Source organism: Macaca fascicularis, chromosome 20 (assembly GCF_037993035.2).
Source record: "Macaca fascicularis isolate 582-1 chromosome 20, T2T-MFA8v1.1".
Lineage (NCBI taxonomy): Eukaryota > Metazoa > Chordata > Mammalia > Primates > Cercopithecidae > Macaca > Macaca fascicularis.
The window spans coordinates 21,274,906-21,284,864 of NC_088394.1; positions in this window are offsets into that span (position 1 = coordinate 21,274,906).

The window sequence follows — 9,959 nt, forward strand, 5'->3', positions numbered from 1 at the left end:
GCTAGAAGAACTTATTCCACCTTCAAAACCTAGTTTGGGCCGGGTGCAGTGGCTCATGCCTGTAATTCCAGGCTGAGCCTGGAGGCTGAGGCAGGTGGATCACCTGAGTTCAGGAGTTTGAGACCATCCTGGCCAACATGGTGAAACCTCATCTCTACTAAAAATTAAAAAAAAAAAAAAAAAAAGCCGGGTGTGGTGGTACACACCTGTGGTCCCAGCTACTCGGGAGGCTGAGGCAGGAGAATCGCTTGAACCCAGGAGGCAGAGTTTGCAGTGAGCTGAGATTGTGCCACTGCACCAGACTGGGCGACAGAGTGAGACTCCATCAAAAACAAAAACAAAAACAAACCCTAGTTTTGTGCCTTCTGAAGATAGTTAGGGCATCTTCTTTTTCCACAAATGCTGGACATGCCAAAAAACAAACCCAAAACCCAGGACATTCCACCCCAACTGGGATGATATCAGAGACCATCTTCAACTGCAAGAAGCAGGTGAAAGTCCAGGAAATTGGCAGAGCCAGGATTATCATCCAGTACTTTCATTTCACAAATGGAGAAACCAAGGTTCTGCCAGCTAGATTTTTTTTTCACAGTATCACTGCTAGCAAGGCACTAAGCTGGAGCTGGGATTTGAGAGCTGCTGCTATTTAGAGGATCTTGGGAATAAAATTTAAAGTTAAACTGGAGTTTAAAGGCCCTTTCAGTTTTGCTATAGGCAAGAGAAAAAAAAATGAATGAATGGACAAATGGCTTTATGGGTGTAAGAAAGAAGAGAATAAAACTCCCAAACCCCAGTGTTCCTGAATATCTCTTCTCCCGCTGACCAAAGGCACTCTGGGAATTTATCATCAGATGCAACTTTGACCTCCAAGCCAAGTAAACTGCTCTTGTTGCTATTTTAGTGGCTTGTTTTTTTAAGACACAAGGTCTCACTTTGTTACTCAGGCTGGAGTGCAGTGGCATGTTCATAACTTGTAGGCTCAACCTCCTGGGCTTCAGTGATCCTCCTGCCTCAGCCTCTCAAGCAGCTAAAACTACAGGTGTGCACCATCACACCTGGCTAATTTTTTTCTTTTTGAATTGGAGTCTCGCTCTGTCACCCATGTTGGAGTGCAATGGCAGGTCTCGGCTCACTGCAACCGCCGCCTCCTAGGTTCAAGCGATTCTCCCTGTCTTCAGCCTCCCGAATAGCTGGGACTACAGGCACTCGTCGCCACGCCCAGCTAATGTTTGTAGTTTTAGTAGAGATGGGGTTTCACCATGTTGGCCAGGCTGGTCTCGAACTCCTGACCTTAGGTGATCCACCTGCCTCAGCCTCCCGAAGTGCTGGGATTACAGGCGTGAGCCACCGTGCCAAGCCACACCTGGCTATTTTTTAAAATTATTTTTTGCAGAGATGGGGTCTCACTATGTTGCCCAGGCTGGTCTTGAACTCCTTGGCCTCAAGTGATCCTCCCACCTCAGCCTCCCAAAGCGTTGGGATTACAGGTGTGAGCCATTGTACCTGGCCCTGTTTTCGTGGCTTTATTTCCTTTCATCTCAGCACATTTTGTCTGCAGTACTAGATATGTTTTACAAATCAACCAGTGTTTACACAAGTATATGCAACTTGTTTTGGGGGGAAAGGAGACAAAATATGCATATTCTCCGTGTGGATTTGTGCCTCTTAATTGTGTTTCTAGTCTCTAAGGTAACCCTTTAACCTACTCAAGATGGGGCCCAGAGAAGTGGCCCGTGTTACAGATTTATTTTGGCATATGTACTAAGTTCCATTTTCTCTTTACAAATAAAGCGTTTTCTTTCCTGTCTCAGATTCAAATGTCTCCTGGTTAAAAATAATAATAATTTAAATAAATAAATAAATAAATAATGGCCGGGCGCGGCGGCTCACGCCTGTAATCCCAGCGGTTTAGGAGGCCGAGGCGGGCGGGATCACCTGAGGTCGAGAGTTCGAGACCAGCCGGGCCAACATGATGAAACCCTGTCTCTACTAAAAATACAAAAATTGGCCGGGCAAGGTGGCGCACACCTGTAGTCCCATCTGCTCAGGAGGCTGAGACAGGAGAATCGCTTAAATCTGGGAGATGGAAGTTGCACTAAGCTGAGATCATGCCATTGCACTCCAGCCTGGGCAACAAGAGGGAAACTCCATCTCAAAAAAAAAAAAAAGGTCGGGCTTGGTGGCTCACTCCTGTAATCCCAGCACTTTAGGAGCCCGAGGCGGGAGGCCGAGGCGGGTGGATCACGAGGTCAGGAGATTGAGACCATCCTGACTAACACGGTGAAACCCCGTCTCTACTAAAAAATACAAAAAACTAGCCGGGCGAGGTGGCGGGCGCCTGTGGTCCCAGCTACTCAGGAGGCTGAGGCAGGAGAACGGCGTGAACCCGGGAGGCGGAGCTTGCAGTGAGCCGAGATGGCACCACTGCACTCCAGCCTGGGCGACTGAGCGAGACTACATCTCAAAAAAACAAAAAACAAAAAAAGTAGCTGCTGCGGGCAGGGGTCGACCGGAAGACTCATACCCCATCTGAAGGGGGCAGCCATGATTCAACTTCAAATGATTGCCACTGGGAAGTGTGGGCTCAACGTTGTCCCATTTTCCAATGTTTCAAGAGCTGATGAAAACTTTTTTTTTTTTTTTAAATGCAAGGCCTTCTGTTCTTTAACGTTTGTAATACATTCTAATAACTTTTAAAAGCCTTCCAGATTTGGCTCGTCTGCTGTCAGTTTGCTTTAGAGAAAGTATTAGAACCTCTCATTTTTTCATTTGCTCATCTATAAAACGGAAGAGTTTTTCTGTTTATTTTTCAGACAAAGTCTCGCTCTGTTGCTCAGGCTAGAGTGCAGTGGCAAGATCTCCGCTCACTACAACCTCTGCTTCCCAGGTTCAAGTGATCCTCCCACCTCAGACTCATAGTAGCTGGCATGACAGTACAGGCTTGCTCCACCATGCCTGGCTAATTTCTGTATTTTTAGTAGAGACAGGGTTTTGCCATGTTGGCCAGGCTGGTCTCCAACTCCTGGCCTCAGGTAATCCACTCACCTCGGCCTCCCAAAGTGCTGGGATTATAGGTGTGAGCCACCATGCGCAGCCTAAAGTGCTTTTTTAATCCCAAGTTTAAGAAAATCTTGGTTACCAGTTGATCTTTTGGTTTTAAGCTATTTTTTTTTTTAATTTTAAATATTAGCATAACTATGCATGGTAGGTTGAACATACATATTTAGGTCCACTTGTTCCTAAATCTCCAGTGCAATGACAGGAAGTGGACTTTTTTTTTTTTTTTTTTTTTTAAATAGTATAAGCCTGTGAGGATGAAGAGAAAGAGGATTCAACAGCAAGTTTTGGGTGCTGGAAAGTAGGTAAACTGTGATTGAATTAACAGACCCAAGAAGTCTGGATCCTAGATCAGCAGTAGGGAAATCTGAGAAAAGACCCAATTTTCATTGCTGAACAAGCCCTGCAAAGCTGAGAAATTGGCATGAGAAGGCCTGCACAGTGGCTCACGCCTATAATCCCAGCACTTTGGGAGGCTGAGGTGGGCAGATCACTTGAGGTCAGGAGTTCGAGCCCAGCCTGACCAACATGGTGAAACACCATCTCTACTAAAAATATAAAAATTAGCCAGGCTGAGGCGGGAGAATCACCTGAGCCCAGGAGGCAGAGGTTGCAGTGAACCGAGATCACCACTGCACCCCAGCCTGGGTGACAGAACGAGACTCCATTTCAAAAAAAAAAAAAAGAGAAGTTAATAAAGAAAACTTTTCTGATGGTTTTGTTACAGCATACGTCAAAATGTTATTACAGTCTTGGCCAAGCGTGGTGGCTCACACCTGTAACCCTGGCACTTTGGGAGGCCAAGATGGGAGGATTGCTTGAGGCCAGGAGTTCAAGACCAGCCTGGTCAACATAGTGAAAGCCTATCTCTTAAAAAAAAAATTGCAGTCTGGCTGCAAGTGTAAACCCACTGGGAATTCAAAGATTCATACTTGGTAGGGACATTTTCTAAAATTTTATTTTTTATAAATAAAATTTTTTTTATTTTATAAATAAAATAAAAATAAAATTTTATTTTTATTATAGTATACCTAAGTAGATTAAACTGCACACTCTTAAGTATACAGGTCGATGAATTTTTACATTTATACACATCTGTGTCTTAACAACCCAGTTTAAGATATTAGAACCTTTGCAGGACTACAGAAGCCCCCCTGGACTCCCTCCCAGGCAATACACCCTCTCCCCACCCCGAAAAATGTTGGCCACTCTTCTGACCTCTATCTTGATAGAGACATTTTATAGGAGAGAGAATGATTAATCATTGTTAGACAAAATAGAAAAGAATGTTCTGTTAAAGGTCATTGCACTTTTGCCTGACAAATGACCGTCAACTGAGTGAGTAGAATGCTAGTTTCCCAGTGCAAATCTCAATGCTCTTAAATTTCAAAAGAAAAATGCTCAATGCTTGAGCATTTATCAGGAATGCTAGTTTCTCTCCAGAAGGAGGTTCTTACCTTCTACCAAATCTCCAGATTTGGTCTCAGGCCAGATTTGGGAGCATTTTCCTTTTAGGGGAGCAAGGGAGAAAAGAATGGAGGGGATCCAGGACTGAGACCCCACACCCACTTCCTCTGTCCACAGCCTAGTGTTTATGATATAGGGACAGGCACACAAAGAATAGTCGGCGTTTCAGCCTATCCCTCCCTTGTCCTGCATCCTGCCGCTGAGACCCTGTAGGTCCAGGGGTTCTGATGCAACATTCTGCATCTCTTGCTGATTGATTTCATGTCTGATTGTCATGAGAAAACTGTGTAAGGGGCTGCTGGACTGTAAAAAACTCTCAAAAGGGTGCTGTGCCTTCCAGGATCAGCTGTTTCCCTGCAGGCTCCCTGTTAACTAAGCATCCCACTCAGTATGTGTTCGTAGGAAGAGACTTGAATTGCTCCAGAATGTTCTAGCAGAAATATCTCAGCCTTAGGAGTTCAAGATCAGCCCTGGTGATATAGCGAGACCCCTGTCTCTGTGGAAAAAAAAAAGTTTTTAAGTAGCCAGGCATGGTGTCACGTTCCTGCAGTCCCAGCTACTAAGGAGGCTAAGATGGGAGGATCGCTTTAGCACAGGTCAAGGCTGCAGTGAGCAATGATTGTGCCGCTGCACTCCAGCCTGGGCAACAGAGCAAGAATTTGCCAAAAAAAAAAAAAAAATTTACTGGCTGGGCGCGGTGGTTCACGCCTGTAATCCCAGTACTTTGGGAGGGCCAGGCGGGCCAATCACAAGGCCAGGAGATCGAGACCATCCTGGCTAACACGATGAAAACCCGTCTCTACTAAATATACAAAAAATTAGCCGGGCATGGTGGCGGGCGCCTGTAGTCCCAGCTACTGGGGAGGCTGAGGCAGAAGAAGGGCGTGAACCCAGGAGGCGGAGCTTGCAGTGAGCCAAGATCGCGCCACTGCACTCCAGACTGGGCCACAGAGTGAGACTCTGTCTCAAAAAAAAAAAATAAATAAAATAAAATAAATAAAATACACACAAAGACACACACACACACACACACACACACACACACACACACACCCCTTCATTTGAGCCTTTGCCATGCAAGGGGGAGGGGGTTATTGTTTACAGCTGACAGCTACCAAGTAGCACTGGGCTTTAGCAGAGAAAGGGAATTTATCACAATGATAAAGGGATGCCTCCAAGAGTGGACAACCCATTGGGCCTTGGAAATGGTCTGGAGCTGGAAGTCAGAAAACCATCAGGATTTCCCTGACTCTGCTCTTCTCACTCTCTCATTCCCTCTTTTTCTATGCACTGGCTTTTGTCTACCTCTCCAACTCACCTCACAGAATATAGCCATGTGAAATCCCCCTTTCTTCCTAGTTTTAGCCAGCCTCAGAGACTAATTCCAATGCAACACGGTCAAATTAACAAATCAGGCCAGGCGAGGGGCCTCACGCCTGTAATCCTAACATTTTGGGAAGCCGAGGCTCGCAGATCACTTGAGGTCAGGAGTTCGAAACCAGCCTGCCCAACATGGTGAAGCCCCATCTCTAATAAAAATACAAAAAAATTAGCCCGGCATGGTGGCGTGCATCTGTAATCCCAACTACTTGGGAGGCTGAGGCAGGATAATTGCTTGCACCTGGGAGGCGGAGGTTGCAGTGAGCCGAGATCACGCCACTGCATTCCAGCCTAGGCAATGGATCCAGACTGTTTCAAAAAACAAAACAAAAAAACAAACAAACAAGAAAAACAAATCAGTAACTCACTGAGTCTCAGTTCACATTTTCAAGAGAGAATTTGATTGGTCCAACCTGAATCCTACGTCCACCAAAGAAGGTAGAACCCACTAACCACGGCTGTGGGGGTGGGGCATGCAGCACAAAGGTGGCTGCCAGGGACGCACTCTCTGACTGGTCAGGCAGTTCCTAGAAAAATCAGACTGGGCAAAGATGCTAGCAATTATCCTTGACTGTGAGGATATTTCCTTTTGGAAAATCCGGTACCCAACTCACAAAGTCCTTCCTGGTACTAAAATACCACGACAAACACTCCTCTATTGACTTCAAGGGGTTATTCCTCAATCAGCTTTGAACTCCCCACAATGCCTAACCTGTGTCTTCAATCATGGCTGCTTCTGTATTTTTTTTTTTAATGTCTTGAAGAGCAACAAACTCTACTAGCACAAGAAAATCTTTGCATATCATTACATATGTTAAAGGTAGACAAATGGCCAGGTGTGGTGGCTCACTCCTGTAATTCTAGCACTTTGGGAAGCTGAGGCAGGAGGATAGCTTGAGACCAGCCTAAGCAGCATAGCAAGACCAGGTCCTTACAAAAAATACAAAAGTTAGCCCAGTGTGATGGCGCATGCCTCTAGTCCCAGCTACTTGTGAGGCTGAGATGGGAGGATCACTTGAGCCCAGGATGTCAAGGCTGCAGTGAGCTGTGATCATACCACTGCACTCCAACCTGGGCAACAGAGCAAGACCCCATCTCTCTAAAAAAAAAAAAAAAAAAAAAAAAAAAAGGTGGATGGAGAGGGGGAAAAGCCAGGCTAAGGAGGGATTGAAAAGGAAAGATATAAAATGTCCAAATGTTAGGGGTGTGTACCAACTGAATATTAGCCAGAAACTTGAATCGTGGCCCTGAAAAATCTAATACCGGTCAATGCAAAATGAGAATTCTACTTAAAAAGTGTGATTTATATAGTTTTTGATGTGTGTAAAGCATCACCAGCATTAGCAGAGTTCCTGCCTAATTCCCCCATTCAGTCTCCTTAAGCATTGACTCCACTCCCTGTGTTAAACAGCATAATGGAGAAAGTAACCCATGTAAATGACAGAGGGAAAGAGAAACGATAGAGAATGATAGAGGAGAAAACTTCAGATATGAGGGAGATTTGGGAGTTCTTACACCAATAAATGTGAAAAATCAAGTAATGGGCTTTGTTTTCCCAGAAAATGACAACTTGCCAAAATTGACTTAGGAAGAAATAGAAAACATGAGAAGAAATAGAAAAAAAAAAAAAAGTCATCAAAAATCATATACTTTGGCAAAATGGAAAAATATATGCATATCTATATCTATATAGAGAGGGTCTCCTCTCTCACCCAGGCTAGAGTGCAGTGCCTGAATCTCGGCTCACTGCAGCCTTGACCTCCCTGGCTCAAGGGATTTTCTGACCTTGGCCTCCCAAGTAGCTGAGACTACAGGCATACGCCACCGTGCCCGGCTAATTTCTTTTCTTTTGCTTTTTGGTAGAGACAAGGTTTCTCAACGTTGCTTAGGCTGGTCTTGAACTTCTGGCGTCGAGCGATCCTGCCACCTCAGTCTCCCAAAGTGCTAGGATTACAGGAGTGAGCCACCAAGACCAGCCTATTATTAATATTATTATAATATAATACTAGGTAAAGTATAAATATAGTCTAGCAATTTCATTTCTAGTGTATACCCTAGAGAAATGTCCATACACAAGACAAGGAGCCATGTGCAAGGGTACTTCCTGCCATATCGTGCGTAATGACAAAAATTTAGTAACAACTTAAAAGTTGTTCATGGCATGGAATGAATGAATTAGATCTATAGGCATCGTAACAGACCTCAAAAACACAATGTTGGGCCTGGCACAGTGGCTCATGCCTGTAATCTCAGCTACTTGGGAAACTGAAGTAGGAGAATGACTTGAGCCCAGGAGATCTAGGCTACTATTGTGCCACTGTACTCTAACCTGGGTGACAGAGCAAGACTCTCTTAAAATAATAATAATAATACTGTTGAAATGAGAAAAGCAAGTTTTAGATATCAGTACAATGTGCTAACATTTATATAAATGAAAAACAAACAGATAACCATTTTATGTGTTTTTTACATAAGTTTTATATGTAAAAATGTAAGAAATTATTGGAAAGATACACATCAAATTCATGACGGTTATAGACAGGGGAGAATGTTTGGGAGGGGACTTTATTTTTATTTGTAACGGTCTAATAATTTCTATTTGTAATAGTGTGATCTATTTTTCTTTATTTATTTTTGAGACGGAGTTTCACACTGTCGCCCAGGCTAGAGTGCAGTGGCGGAATCTCGGCTCACAGCAATCTCCGCTTCCCAGGTTCAAGCGATTCTCCTGCCTCAGCCTCCCAAGTAGCTGGGATTACGGGCGCGTGCCACCACGCCAGGCTAAATTTATATTTTTAGTAAAGACGCTTGAACCCAGGAGGCGAAGGATGCAGTGAGCGGAGACCACAGCACTGCACCCCAGCCTGGACAAGAGCGAGACTCCATCTCAAAAAAAAAAAAAAAAAAAAAAAAAGAGAGAGAGAGAGAGAGAAAAGAAAAAAGAAAAGAAAAGAAAAAAAGCCACAATAATGATAGTCATTAATTTAATGCCAGGTGGTGGCACTATGGATGATGATTTTTTTTCTTTGTAATTTTTGTACATTTTTGTACAAAAGATATATAGTGTTTTAGTCCATTTTCTGTTGCTTATAACAGAATACCTGAAACTGGGTAATCTGTAAAGAAAAGGAAGTTACTTATTACAGTTATGGAGGCTGATAAGTCCAAGCGCAAGAGTGTGCATCTGACGAGGGCCTTCTTGCTGGTGGGGTACCCCTGCAGAGTCCTCAGGCAGTACAAGCCATGATATGGAGGAGGTGCTGAGCTGTTCACTTGCTGGCTCAGGTCTAGCACTTATAAAGCTCCCACTTATAAAGCCATCAGTCCCCCTCCCAAGATAACCTATTAATCCATTAACCCATGAATCCATGAATAGATTAATCCACTCATGAGGGCTCCACCCTCATGATCTAATCACCTCTTAAAGGGCCCACCACACAATACTGCCACATTGGGGATTAAATTTCCAACACATGAAATTTGGGGGACACATTCAAACCATAGTACATATTAAACTGATAATAATGGTTACTTAACCTCTGCGGAGGGGCCTAGGATGCGAGTCAAGAGTCAAAGAGCATTTGTACCTTATCTGCAAAGTTTAAATATTTTACAATAATTCGTGTGTTATTTGTGTAAGTAAAAATTTAAACACATAATTTCTCAGAGACAACTGCCCAGACCAGCCCCCGGGTTTGGCCGTCAGATCCCCTAGGGCGTGTTTCTGATCAGATCGATTTCTTCTCCCGGAGACACGCAATCCGGGTCGTATGGATTACTTGTGAGTTAACCAGGGGTCTCCAGGGTAACCATCCATCTCAGAGTACAGTTTCTAAAAATGAGTTTTGCTCTAATACCTATTCGGAACAAACCTGGGTCTAAAAACTGGAGCAAGTGTTTATTTTCCAGCACACGGCTTTTTAAAATAATTCTATAGGGATCAGCTTGAACACACATTAAACAAAAAAACCTCAGCGAAAACGCCTCGCGATTTCCAGATGAAATGCGAATGCAAAAGCATTAAGTAGCGTTCTGGCAAACCCTTTCTCCAGCTG